This window comes from Schistocerca nitens, chromosome 12 (genome assembly GCF_023898315.1).
Source record: "Schistocerca nitens isolate TAMUIC-IGC-003100 chromosome 12, iqSchNite1.1, whole genome shotgun sequence".
NCBI lineage: Eukaryota > Metazoa > Arthropoda > Insecta > Orthoptera > Acrididae > Schistocerca > Schistocerca nitens.
The window spans coordinates 96,976,585-96,991,270 of NC_064625.1; the positions used below are offsets into that span (position 1 = coordinate 96,976,585).

At 46.3% G+C, this 14,686-nt stretch overlaps 1 protein-coding gene and 1 pseudogene across 1 annotated transcript in view; one reads left to right on the forward strand and one right to left on the reverse strand.

Annotated features, from left to right (window-relative positions):
* LOC126215193 (unconventional myosin-Ib) overlaps positions 1 to 14,686 on the forward strand; it is an 890,664-nt gene that overhangs the window by 260,224 nt on the left and 615,754 nt on the right. The gene's annotated exons all lie outside the window — the stretch shown is intronic.
* Positions 9,240 to 9,357, reverse strand: LOC126215506 (5S ribosomal RNA; annotated as a pseudogene).

Consider the following 14,686-nt stretch of genomic DNA (forward strand, 5'->3'; position numbering starts at 1 on the left):
GTGTCAGCCAAAAAGCGATGAGGAACATGCTGACCATAGTTTCCAGTCTGCAAGTCCACATTTTTCGGCGGACGGAGTGGCAGAGCGGTTCTAGGCGCTATAGACTGGAACCGCGCGACCGCTACGGTCGCAGGTTCGAATACTGCCATGGGCATGGATGTGTGCGATGTCCTTATGTTCGTTAAGTTTAAGTAGTTCTAAGTTCTAGGGGACTGATAACCTCAAATGTTAAGTCCCATAGTGCTCAGAGCCATTTGAACCACATTTTTCTTTTGTTTACTGAAAGAAATATTTCTACTCTGTTCACTCAGCGGTATCAGGAGCTATAATTATAAATAAAAGTTTTGAGTTCTAACTGATTCGATTATATTTAAGAAAATTTAATACGCGCAACACAGTAATATTCCTGATAATAATAGTAATGTCTCTGTCATAAACAGAATTATCAGCAGTTCAGGGGCCACCTCTAAGGTAAGTGTGGTGTCACCGCCGGACACCACACTTGCTAGGTGGTAGCCTTTAAATCGGCCGCGGTCCGGTAGTATACTTCGGACCCGCGTGTCGCCACTATCAGTGATTGCAGACCGAGCGCCGCCACACGGCAGATCTAGAGAGACTTCCGAGCACTCGCCCCAGTTGTACAGCCGACTTTGCTAGCGATGGTTCACAGACAAATTACGCTCTCATTTGCCGAGACGATAGTTAGCATAGCCTTCAGCTACGTCATTTGCTACGACCTAGCAAGGCGCCATTATCATTTGCTATTTATCTTGTGATGCATGTACCGTCAGACCGATGTTCACCAATTATGGATTAAAGTTAAGTATTCCAGAAGCTACGTACTTTTTTTACTAGACTCAACTCCTTTAACTGTTCCAGACCTCACGCCAGCCTGCGTGAGCTTAAACGCGTGCCTTTCGGCTATCTCATAGTGGCTTGGCTGTCTTGCCAAGTCACAACAGTAAGTTCCCAATAAATGTTCTTCCGTCCCCATTTCTAATAATCTAACAAGGGAACCTCCCCATCGCACCCCCCTCAGATTTAGTTATAAGTTGGCACAGTGGATAGGCCTTGAAAAACAGAACACAGATCAATCGAGAAAACAGGAAGAAGTTGTGTGGAACTATGAAAAAAGTAAGCAAAATATTCAAAATGAGTAGTCTATGTGCAAGATATGCAACATCAAGGATGGTGTGAGCTCAGGAGCGCCGTGGTCCAGTGGTTAGCGTGAGCAGCTGCGGAACGAGAGGTCCTTGGTTCAAGTATTCCGTCGAGTGAAAGTTTACTTTTTTTATTTTCGCAAAGTTACGATCTGTCCGTTCGTTCATTGACGTCTCTGTTCACTGTAATAAGTTTAGTGTCTGTGTTTTGCGACCGCACCGCAAAACCATGCGATTAGTAGACGAAAAGACGTGCCTCTGCAATGGGAACCGAAAACATTTGATTGCAAGGTCATAGGTCAACCGATTCCTCCACAGGAAAACACGTCTGATATATTCTATACGACACTGGTGACGGCATGTGCGTCACATGACAGGAATATGTTGTCGACCCACCTAACTTGTACACTTGGCGAATTGGTAAAAAGATTCTTCTACCTTGCCCGATTTAGGTTTTCTTGTGGATGTGATAATCACTCCCAAAAAAGTGATCGCATCGGACGGACAGATAATAATTGTCTGAAAATAAAAAATTAAACTTTTCACTCGAGGGAAGACTTGAACAAAGGACCTTTCGTTTCGCAGCTGCTCTCGCTAACGACGGGACCACGGAGCTGCTGAAGTTCCACTATCCTTGATGTTTCATATCTTCACATGGGCTACTCAGTTTGTATATTTTGCTTATTTTTTCATAGCTCCACACAACTTCTTCCTGTTTTCTCGATTGATCTGTGTTCAGTTTTTCAAGGCCTATCCACTGTGCCAACTTATAACTAAATCTGAGGGGGGTGCGATGGGAAGGTTCCCTTGCAAATTAACTGCTCTACACAGAACTGGAAAATAATCTTATTACTTGCCAGGCGGTTTTGTTGTCATCAGGGGCGGCACACAGACAGTTACTTCCGCGAAATCTAAGCGATGCAGGGCGGTGTACAGTCCTCGAGAGTTCAGTTTCTATTATTACTGAAAACATGCGTTTAGTAACGACCTAGTTGTGACATCATCCGAAGTAGCGCGTAAGCCGGCGTTTGACTGACGCGGGTACGAAGTGAAGTCGTCTTTTCGAAAATCCAAACAATCCAGGACGGTGTTCTGTCCTCGCGAGTTCCCTTTGTACTCTTACCGAACACGCGTTTAGCTGCAGCCTAGCTGTGATGGCGTTTGACCGATTGGTAGCTGGATGCGAAGTGAGGTCACTGCCTCTCAGGCCGTATTTATATATGGGCAGCCCGACCGGTTTGCCGAGCGGTCTAACGCACGGCTTTCCGGAGCGGGAAGGAGCGCCTGGTCCCCGGCACGAATCCGCCCGGCGGACTTGTGTCGAGGTCCGGTGAACCGGCCAGTCTGTGGATGGTTTTTAGGCGGCTTTCCGTCTGCCTCGGTGAATGCAGGCTGGTTCCCCTTATTCCGCCTCAGCTACACTATGTCGGCGATTGCTGCGCAAACAAGTTCTCCACGTACGCGTACACCACCATTACTCTACCACGCAAACGTAGGGGTTACAATCGTCTGGTGTGAGACGTTCCCTGGGTGTCCACCGAGGGTCGAACCGAACCATAACCATGGGTTCGGTGTGGGGCGGCAGAGTTGTGGACTGCGGTAGTCGCCGTGGGGTTGTGGACCACTGCGGCTGCGGCGGAGACGGAGCCTCTGCGTCGTTTCTAGGTCCCCGGTTAACATACAACATATATATATATATATATATATATATATATATATATATATATATATATAGCTCAACGGACAGCCGAAGGCAACACCTGCCCTCTCTATCACCAAGTAGTAGCCTCTATGGCCGGTTTGTCAGACACACAATACTTTGTAACTCTGTTGTGCTTCAATTTACAATCTTCGTAATTTGTGTGTGAATGGAATTACGTTGACTATAATCACAGAAAAAGTTTTATCTTGCCTGCATTTAAACTTTGCCGTCTACAACTTTTAGAACAGCACTGACAGTAGAGCATGACGACTGAACTACAAGTTTAAGAGTCTTGAAACTTGTTACAGCTCTATTATTTAATGGGTTTCATCAGACACTGTAGCCGGCCGAAGTGGCCGCGCGGTTCTGGCGGTGCAGTCTGGAACCGCGAGACCGCTACGGTCGCAGGTTCGAATCCTGCCTCGGGCATGGATGTGTGTGATGTCCTTAGGTTAGTTAGGTTTAACTAGTTCTAAGTTCTAGGGGACTAATGACCTCAGCAGTTGAGTCCCATAGTGCTCAGAACCATTTGAACCATTTGAACCAGACACTGTAATCAAAACTTTCTGTCATTAATATAAATGATACTAAAGGCACTAAAAATATGGACGATTTTCCAGGATGAGATTTTCACTCTGCAGTGGAGTGTGCGCTGATATGAAACTGCCTGGCAGATTAAAACTGTGTGCCGGTCCTAGACTCGAACTCGGGACCTTTGCCTTTCGCGGGCAAGTGCTCTACCAACTGAGCTACCCAAGCACGACTCACGCCCCGTCCTCACAGCTTTACTTCTGCCAGTACCTCGTCTCCTACTTCCAAACGTTACAGAAGCTCTCCTGCGAACCTTGCAGAACTAGCACTCCTGATAGAAAGGATATAGAGTGAAAATCTCATTCCGGAAACATCCCCCAGGCTGTGGCTAAGCCATGTCTCCGCAATATCCTTTCTTCCAGGAGTGCTAGTTCTGCGAGGTTCGCAGGAGAGCTTCTGTAAAGTTTGGAAGACGAGTTACTGGCAGAAGTAAAGCTGTGAGGACGGGTCGTGAGTCGTGCTTGGGTAGCTCAGTTGGTAGAGCACTTGCCCGCGAAAGGCAAAGGTCCCGAGTTCGAGTCCCGGTCCGGCACACACTTTTAATCTGCCAGGCAGTTTCATGGACGATTTGTTCCTAATTTAAATTTTCAGTAAATCACTTGAGAACTATTAGAGGTAACTGACAGGGGTAACACAGTTAAGGATTTTATATCAAACTGGCGCTGCATACCAATTTCCATCTTTCTAAGTCTAAGATTCAGCGCCTTCCGTTTCTCTTAAAAACGTGGATTCTGACGAAAATTTTGTTCCGATCAAGTTGAAACTCGTGAAAGTTAATTTCGAGATATATTTGCATATTATGACCAATTTCTGGGTTTCTAGCTTTACTATTAGTGCTACTTATTTTTTTCTTAAACTGATGTATTTAGGAAAAAAAATGTTGGTAAGTCCTATGGGACCAAACTGCTGATTTCTTCAGTCCCTAAGCTTACACACTACGTAATCTAGCTTACACTAACTTACACTTAATCTAACTTACACTAAAGACAACACACACACCTGTGTCTGAGAGAGGACTCGAATCTCCGACGGGGGCAGCCACTCAATCCGTGACAAGGCGCCTAAGACCACGCGGCTACCCCGCGCGGCATTTAGGGAAAGATATTCATGTAATCACTCCGACATTTAACAGCTTGAACATTAATATACTGAAGCATATGTTGACGAAGTTTGGAAAAGCAACTGCGGGCCGCGATTGCCGAGCGGTTCTAGGCGCTTCGGTCCGCAACCGCGCTGCTGCTACGGTCGCAGGTTCGAATCCTGCCTCGGGCATGGGCGTGTGTGATGTCCTTGGGTTAGTTAGGTTTAAGTAGTTCTAAGTCTAGGGGACTGATGACCTCAGATGTTAAGTCCCATAGTGCTTAGAGCCATTTGAGCCATTTGGAAAAGCAACTTTAATTTTTAATTTCATCTTTAAATTAAGGCACAATACTTGTATGCTTCGCACAGGCGCGTTATGGTGACGTGGCGCTAGCAGCCGTGAACTCGGGAAAGTCCCGGCAGACCCGCTCGCCACTGTATCTCTCAAATGATACAGCGCTTCTTTAAAGTCAGTAACGCCATTACACTGTTGTTTATTTACAGTGTTACATTTACACTCACACAATCATGATTTCGGCTTCAAGGTGCCATTATCTGGTGTTTTAAGTGTTATAAACTGCCTAATATGGCATACCGTCGTATACACTACTAGACACATTGTCTAAGATTCGATTTTTTTGGGAGAGCCTAATACGAGGGCAGTTCAATAAGTAATGCAACACATTTTTTTCTGAAACAGGGGTTGTTTTATTCAGCATTGAAATACACCAGGTTATTCCCCAATCTTTTAGCTACACAACACTATTTTTCAACGTAATCTCCATTCAATGCTACGGCCTTACGCCACCTTGAAATGAGGGCCTGTATGCCTGCACGGTACCATTCCACTGGTCGATGTCGGAGCCAACGTCGTACTGCATCAGTAACTTCTTCATCATCCGCGTAGTGCGTCCCACGGATTGCGTCCTTCATTGGGCCAAACATATGGAAATCCGACGGTGCGAGATCGGGGCTGTAGGGTGCATGAGGAAGAACAGTCCACTAAAGTTTTGTGAGCTCCTCTCGGGTGCGAAGACTTGTGTGAGGTCTTGCGTTGTCATGAAGAAGGAGAAGTTCGTTCAGATTTTTGTGCCTACGAACACGCTGAAGTTGTTCCTTCAATTTCTGAAAAGTAGCACAATACACTTCAGAGTTGATCGTTTGACCGTGGGGAAGGACATCGAACAGAATAACCCCTTCAGCGTCCCAGAAGACTGTAACCATGACTTTACCGGCTGAGGGTATGGCTTTAAACTTTTTCTTGGTAGGGGAGTGGGTGTGGCGCCACTCCATTGATTGCCGTTTTGTTTCAGGTTCGAAGTGATGAACCCATGTTTCATCGCCTGTAACAATCTTTGACAAGAAATTGTCACCCTCAGCCACATGACGAGCAAGCAATTCCGCACAGATGGTTCTCCTTTGCTCTTTATGGTGTTCGGTTAGACAACGAGGGACCCAGCGGGAACAAACCTTTGAATATCCCAACTGGTGAACAATTGTGACAGCACTACCAACAGAGATGTCAAGTTGAGCACTGAGTTGTTTGATGGTGATCCGTCGATCATCTCGAACGAGTGTGTTCGCACGCTCCGCCATTGCAGGAGTCACAGCTGTGCACGGCCGGCCCGCACGCGGGAGATCAGACAGTCTTGCTTGACCTTGCGGCGATGATGACACACGCTTTGCCCAACGATTCACCGTGCTTTTGTCCACTGCCAGATCACCGTAGACATTCTGCAAGCGCCTATGAATATCTGAGATGCCCTGGTTTTCCGTCAAAAGAAACTCGATCACTGCCCGTTGTTTGCAACGCACATCCGTTACAGACGCCATTTTAACAGCTCCGTACAGGGCTGCCACCTGTCGGAAGTCAATGAAACTATACGAGACGAAGCGGGAATGTTTGAAAATATTCCGCAAGAAATTTCCGGTTTTTTCAACCAAAATTGGCCGAGGAAAAAAATGTGTTGCATTACTTATTGAACTGCCCTCGTAGTATACTTTAATACGACAGTATGCCATCTTAAGCAATTTACAACACTTAACACATTTGATAATGGCACTTTGAAGCCGAAATCATGATTGTGTGAGTGTAAATGTAACACTGTAAATAAACAACAGTCTAATGGCGGTACTGACTTTAAAGAAATATATAATTCCAATCCCAAAGAAAGCAGGTGTTGACAGATTGACAGATGTGAAAATTACCGAAGTATCAGTTTAATAAGTCACAGCTGCAAAATACTAACGCGAATTCTTTACAGACGAATGGAAAAACTGGTAGAAGCTGACCTCGGGGAAGATCAGTTTGGATTCCGTAGAAATGTTGGAACACCCTACAACTTATCTTAGAAAATAGATTAAGGAAAGGAAAACCTATGTTTCTAGCATTTGTAGACTTAGAGAAAGCTTTTGACAATGTTGACAAGAATACTCTCTTTCAAATTCTGAAGGTGGCAGGGGTAAAATACAGGGAGCGAAAGGCTATTTATAATTTGTTCAGAAACCAGATGGCAGTTATAAGAGTCGATGGTCACGAAAGGGAAGCAGTGGTTGGGAACGGAGTGAGACAGGGTTTTAGCCTCTCCCCGATGTTATTCAATCTGTATATTGAGCAAGCAGTAAAGGAAACAAAAGAAAAATTTGGAGTAGGTATTAAAATCCATGGAGAAGAAATAAAAACTTTGAAGTTCACCGATGACATTGTAATTCTGTCAGAGACAGCAAAGGACCTGGAAGATCAGTTGAACGGAATGGACAGTGTCTTGAAGGGGGGATATAAGATGAACATCAACAAAAGCAAAACGAGGATAATGGAATGTAGTCAAATTAAGTCGGGTGATGCCGAGGGAATTAGATTAGGAAATGAGACAGTTTAAGTAGTAAAGGAGTTTTGATATTTGGGGAGCAAAATAACTGATGATGGTCGAAGTAGAGAGGGTATAAAATGATGACTGGCAATGTCAAGGAAAGCGTTTCTGAATAAGAGAAATTTGTTAACATCGAGTATAGATTTAAGAGTCAGGAAATCGTTTCTGAAAGTATTTGTATGGAGTGTAGCCATGTATGGAAGTGAAAAGTGGAGGATAAATAGTTTGGACAATAAGAGAATAGAAGCTTTCGAAATGTGCTGCTACAGAAGAATGCTGAAGATTAGATGGGTAGATCACATAACTAATGAGGAGGTATTGAATAGAATTGGGGAGAAGAGGAGTTTGTGGCACAACTTGACTAGAAGAAGGGACCGGTTAGCAGGACATGTTCTGAGGCATCAAGGGATCAGTAATGTAATATTGGAGGACAGTGTGGAGGGTAAAAATCGTAGAGGGAGACCAAGAGATGAATACACTAAGCAGATTCAGAAGGATGTAGGTTGCAGTAGGTACTGGGAGATGAAGTTTGCACAGGATAGCGTAGCATGGAGAGCTGCATCAAACCAGTCTCAGGACTGAAGACCACAACAACAACTTTATACAATGGCACTTTGAAGCCGAAATCATGATTGTGTAAGTGTAAATGTAACACTGTAAATAAACAAGAGTCTAATGGCGGTACTGAATTTAAAGCCCTATATTATGACTGTGGCCCCGCATTATGAAAAAATTATTAGATACAGGGCTTCTTTCGTCACGTATCCTTGTGCGGATGGAACTTACCGTAAACAAATGTAGCCCGCTTATGAATTGCTTTGATGTCTTGCTTTAATCGGGTCTGGTGGGGCTCCCAAACACTCGAACAGTACTCGATACTGGATCTCACTGACGTCCTATACGTGGTCTCCTTTTCAGATGAACCAAACTATTCTAAAACTCTCCCAATACCGAAGTCGTCCATTCACCTTCCCTGCCACAATCCACACAAGCTCGTTCCATTTCATATAGTTTTGCAACGTTATATCCAGAAATTTAAACGACTTGACTGGGTCAAACAGGACACTGTTCAAAATGGTTCAAATGGCTCTGAGCAGTATGGGTCTTAACATCTGAGGTCATTAGTCCCCTAGAACTTAGAACTACTTATACCCAACCAACCTAAGAATATCACAGACAGCCATGACGGAGGCAGGATTCGAACCTGCGACCGTAGCAGTCGCGCGGTTTCGGACTGAAGCGCCTACAACCGCTCGGCCACCGCGGCCGACAGGACACTGCTACTGCTGCATCCGGCCTTTACATGTTTGACCTTACTAGTCATCCGCAGTAACTTACATTTTTCCACGTTTAGAGCTTCCAGCCATTTTTCACACCAACTAGAAATTTTGTCTAGGTCATCTTATATCAACCTACAGTCACTCAACTTCGACACCTTACCGTACACCACAGCATCATCAGCAAACGGCCGCAGATTACTGCCACCCTGTCCGCCGGATTATTTGTGTATCTAGAGAACTACAGCGGTCCTGTCACATTTCCCTGGGACACTGTTGACGATACCCTTGTCTCTGATGAAGACGATGATTATAACTGTCTTATATGCAGCATACACTGAGGTGACAAAAGTCATGGCACTCCGTCTTCAGGCCACAAATGGCCCATCGGGACCATCCGACCGCCGTGTCATCCTCAGCTGAGGATGCGGATATGAGGGGCATGTGGTCAGCACACCACTCTACCGGTCATTATGATGGTTTTCTTTGACCGGAGCCGCTACTATTCGGTCGAGTAGCTCCTCAGTTGGCATCATGAGGCTGAGTGCACCCCGAAAAATGGCAACAGTGCATGGCGGCCCAGATGGTCACCCATCCAAGTGCCGGCCACGCCCGACAGCGCTTAACTTTGGTGATCTGATGGGAACCGGTGTATCCACTGCGGCAAGGCCGTTGCCACAAAAGTCATGAGGTACTTCCTAATATCCTGCCGGACCTCCTTTCCCCAGCGTAGTGCAGCATCTCAACGTGGCATGGACTCAACTACTCGTTGGAAGACCCCTGCAGAAATACTGTGCCATGCTGCCTCCACAGCCGTCCATAATTGTGGAGGTGTTGCCGGTGAAGGATTCTGTGCACGGACTAACATCTTGATTATATCCCATAACAGTTCTATGGGATTCATGTTGGGCTATTTGGGTGCTCAGATCATTCTCTCTAATTGTCCAGAATGTTCTTCAAACCAATCACGAACAAGTGTAGCCCGTTGACACGACGCTTTGTCATCCATAAAAATTCCATTATTGTTTGGAAAATTTCAAGACCATGATTGGTTGCAAACGGTCTCCAAGTAGCCGAACATAACAATTTTCAGTCAATGATTGGTTCAGTTGGACGAGAGGACCTAGTCCATTCCAAGTTAACTCAGCCCACACCTTTATGGAGCTACCACCAGCTTTCACAGTCCTCTGTTGACAACTTCTGTCCAGGGCTTCGTGGTTTCTGCCCCACATTCGAACCCAACCATCAGCTCTTACCAACTGAAAATGGGACTCCTCTGACCAAGGTTTCCCAGTTGCCTAAAATGGTTCAAATGGCTCTGAGCACTTTGGGACTTAACATCTGAGGTCATGAGTCCCCTAGAACTACTTAAACCTAACTAACCTGCCCGAGGTAGGATTCGAACCTGCGACCGTAGCAACAGCACGGTTCCGGACTGAAGCGCCTAGAACCGCTCGGCCACAGCGGCCGGCCCAGTAGTCTAGTGTCCAAGAAATACAGCCAAGAGCCCAGGAGAGGCGCCTCAGGCAATGCCGTGGTATTAGCAAAGGCACGCGCGTCGGTCGTCTGCTGTCGTAGCCAATTAACACCAAATTTCGCCTCACTGTCCTAACGTATACGTTCGTCGTACGTCCCACATTGATTTCTGCGGCTGTTTCACGCACTGTTGCTTGTCTGTTAGCACCGACAACACGACGCAAACACTGCTGCTCTCGGTCATTAACTGAAGGCCGCCGGCCACTGTGTTGTCCGTGTTGAGAGGTAATACCATGAATCTGGTATTCCCGGCACACTTTAGGCAGTATGGATCTCGGAATATTGGATTCCCTAACGATTTCCGAAATGGAATGTTCGATGCATCTACCTCCAACTACCATTCCGCGTCCAGTGTCTGTTAATTGCTCTCGTGCGGCCACAATCGCATCGTAAACCTTTTCACATTTAAACGCCCGCTAAACCCGCTGGGCAGTACAGGTGATTAGGATTGTGGAAAGGGCTAAATAAGGTGTCGGACAGGTTCACTCAAAATTGTGATTTATTGTAATTTAATAACATCTTTAAACCAAAACGGCACATAACCAAACCTTTCGAACTACGAGTTTCCAAAAGGCAATTATTTCACGGCTGAAGGCCTCCAAACAAGAAATCTTAAAAATCAACAAAATAAAAATGCAGTTAAAATAGCAAATAAAATAATTAAAATATACATGGTATCGCAGCTAGGCTGGAAAGTCTCAAGGCAAAAGTGGATAGAACAAACATATGCAAGGTGCAATACAAGCGGCTGAGGGCCACAATTACATTTGAAAATTTTAAAATATATTACCATAATCTTTTAAGGCAGAAGGCCGCAATGTTTTTGCTTAAAGGGTAATTCCAAGAATAAGGTTTTAAGCGGCCTAAGGCCCACAATTGATTTTCCAAAATTCAAAAATACATACACTCCAGTAAAGACAAGAATTTTTTAAATAATTGACTATGATAGATTATAAACAGGCAATTAAAGACCGGTGAGAAGGACAATAAAGAAAACGGCGCCGGCCGAAGTGGCCGTGCGGTTAAAGGCGCTGCAGTCTGGAAGCGCTAGACCGCTACGTTCGCAGGTTCGAATCCTGCCTCGGGCATGGATGTTTGTGATGTCCTTAGGTTAGTAAGGTTTAACTAGTTCTAAGTTCTAGGGGACTAATGACCTCAGAAGTTGAGTCCCATAGTGCTCAGAGCCATTTGAACCATTTGAAAGAAAACGGCAATCAGACGCCTCCAGGGAGGTCGGTCTGCCCTCGTTCACTTAGGTGAGACAGGTGGTGAGCCCAACTACACTTGATCCGTCGGTAACCCAACCAAGGAACAGCCACGGACCGACCGACAGACACAACAACTTGCTTTCCACCAATCAGTACATGAGAACTCAAACACAAAAAGTTACGAACGTGATTATCCACAATCAAATATGTATTAGCTGTCAAAACTATACACAGTGTTGGACAGCGACAACAGGCGAGGAAAGGACGCTGCCTGAAATTACGTTAGTGGCCAGGGCGGGTAACCGGAACACTAACGGCCACAAGGCAGAAAATTCCGCTGGTGCACTCGAATTGTAGTCAACCAATACAGTTCATTGCACCGCATGCCGGCTAAATATCAGCAATAGAAACACTCGGTGTTGCTCACAGGAAAACCTCCCCAACAGCGAACCACCGAAACGAACCACCACAACATGAATGGACGTGGATTGGGTAGTTGAAACCACCACTCAACTTTGACGTCCTGGGTCGGTGAACCACGAAGCTCGTAGCGATCGGACAGCTCCACACACGCTCCGACACTGCCCAGGGACCGCCAGCGGACGCAGCCGACTGCACCGCGCGGAGATAACTTCCCTGGTCCGCAGCAACCGACCGACCCCCTCAGAAGCCGACATCTAAAATAGTCGTCAGTGAAAATAACGCCAACTACACACACAACCTGACAAACACTTGCACGAAGACATGAACGATACCCAACAGTAACTAAGCAGGCACGAAGACAAATCGGGAGTCGATGCACCCCCCCCCCACACACACACATACACTCACTCACACACACACACACACACACACACACACACACACACACACACACGTACACAGCCGACTCATGAACGATCGGCGAGCCAAAACGCGTCGTCCGGTAGGACGACCGACCGACGATCCACCAAGACCGTGGCCCGGCTCAAGTGATGCGTGGCGGCAATGGTCGGGCGAGCCATGTCGAAGCAGACCTCACTGCTGCTCCAACCAGACTGCACTAGTGCCGCACTGCAACTCCCCGACTGGCAGGTCAAAACTGCGCTCCAGATGCGTTCCAAATGACTGGCAGACCCGAACTCGCCACCCCAACTGCCTTACGACAGACAACGACCAGGAAGTAACAGCAGTCGAGCATAGATACTATGAGAGGGGATATATCGATACGTGCTGCTAGCGCTGGTCACGGACAGGCAAAGCAGCAACTCAGTGACAGTAATAAATTACGAGGGCAGTTCAATAAGTAATGCAACACATTTTTTTTCTCGGCCAATTTTGGTTGAAAAAACCGGAAATTTCTTGTGGAATATTTTCAAACATTCCCGCTTCGTCTCGTATAGTTTCATTGACTTCCGACAGGTGGCAGCGCTGTACGGAGCTGTTAAAATGGCGTCTGTAACGGATGTGCGTTGCAAACAACGGGCAGTGATCGAGTTTCTTTTGGCGGAAAACCAGGGCATCTCAGATATTCATAGGCGCTTGCAGAATGTCTACGGTGATCTGGCAGTGGACAAAAGCACGGTGAGTCGTTGGGCAAAGCGTGTGTCATCATCGCCGCAAGGTCAAGCAAGACTGTCTGATCTCCCGCGTGCGGGCCGGCCGTGCACAGCTGTGACTCCTGCAATGGCGGAGCGTGCGAACACACTCGTTCGAGATGATCGACGGATCACCATCAAACAACTCAGTGCTCAACTTGACATCTCTGTTGGTAGTGCTGTCACAATTGTTCACCAGTTGGGATATTCAAAGGTTTGTTCCCGCTGGGTCCCTCGTTGTCTAACCGAACACCATAAAGAGCAAAGGAGAACCATCTGTGCGGAATTGCTTGCTCATCATGTGGCTGAGGGTGACAATTTCTTGTCAAAGATTGTTACAGGCGATGAAACATGGGTTCATCACTTCGAACCTGAAACAAAACGGCAATCAATGGAGTGGCGCCACACCCACTCCCCTACCAAGAAAAAGTTTAAAGCCATACCCTCAGCCGGTAAAGTCATGGTTACAGTCTTCTGGGACGCTGAAGGGGTTATTCTGTTCGATGTCCTTCCCCATGGTCAAACGATCAACTCTGAAGTGTATTGTGCTACTCTTCAGAAGTTGAAGGAACGACTTCAGCGTGTTCGTAGGCACAAAAATCAGAACGAACTTCTCCTTCTTCATGACAACGCAAGACCTCACACAAGTCTTCGCACCCGAGAGGAGCTCACAAAACTTCAGTGGACTGTTCTTCCTCATGCACCCTACAGCCCCGATCTCGCACCGTCGAATTTCCATATGTTTGGCCCAATGAAGGACGCAATCCGTGGGAGGCACTACGCGGATGATGAAGAAGTTATTGATGCAGTACGACGTTGGCTCCGACATCGACCAGTGGAATGGTACCGTGCAGGCATACAGGCCCTCATTTCAAGGTGGCGTAAGGCCGTAGCATTGAATGGAGATTACGTTGAAAAATAGTGTTGTGTAGCTAAAAGATTGGGGAATAACCTGGTGTATTTCAATGCTGAATAAAACAACCCCTGTATCAGAAAAAAAATGTGTTGCATTACTTATTGAACTGCCCTCGTAGATTAACGTATTGAGGTGGAAGTACGTTAAAAACAGGGTGTAAAATACATGATAGCGGGAACATGAGCCACACACGGCTCACACATGTATCACCTGAGCAAAAATGACGGCTCTGCCAATGCACTCTCCTTTTGTACATTGTATACGCGATATCACCGTCATGTACCGTAGGTCTCTAGAAGAGCGTAGCGTCCCAAAGGACTGGAAAAGGGCACAGGTCATCTCCGTTTTCAAGAAGGGACGTCGAACAGATGTGCAGAACTATACTCCTATATCTATAACGTCGATCAGTTTTAGAATTTTGGAGCACGTATTATGTTCGTGGATAATGACTTGTCTGGAGACTAGAAATGTACTCTGTAGGAATCAGCATGGGTTTCGAAAAAGACGGTCGTGTGAAACCCAGCTCGCGCTATTCGTCCACGAGACTCAGAGGGCCATAGACACGGGTTCCCAGGTAGATTCCGTGTTTCTTGACTTCCGCAAGGCGTTTGCTACAGTTCCCCACAGTCGTTTAATATACAAAGTAAGAGCATATAGACTATCAGACCATTCGTGTGATTGGACTGAAGAGATCCTAGGTAACAGAATGCAGTATGTCATTCTCAATGGAGAGAAGTCTTCCGAAGTAAGAGTGATTTCAGGTGTGCCG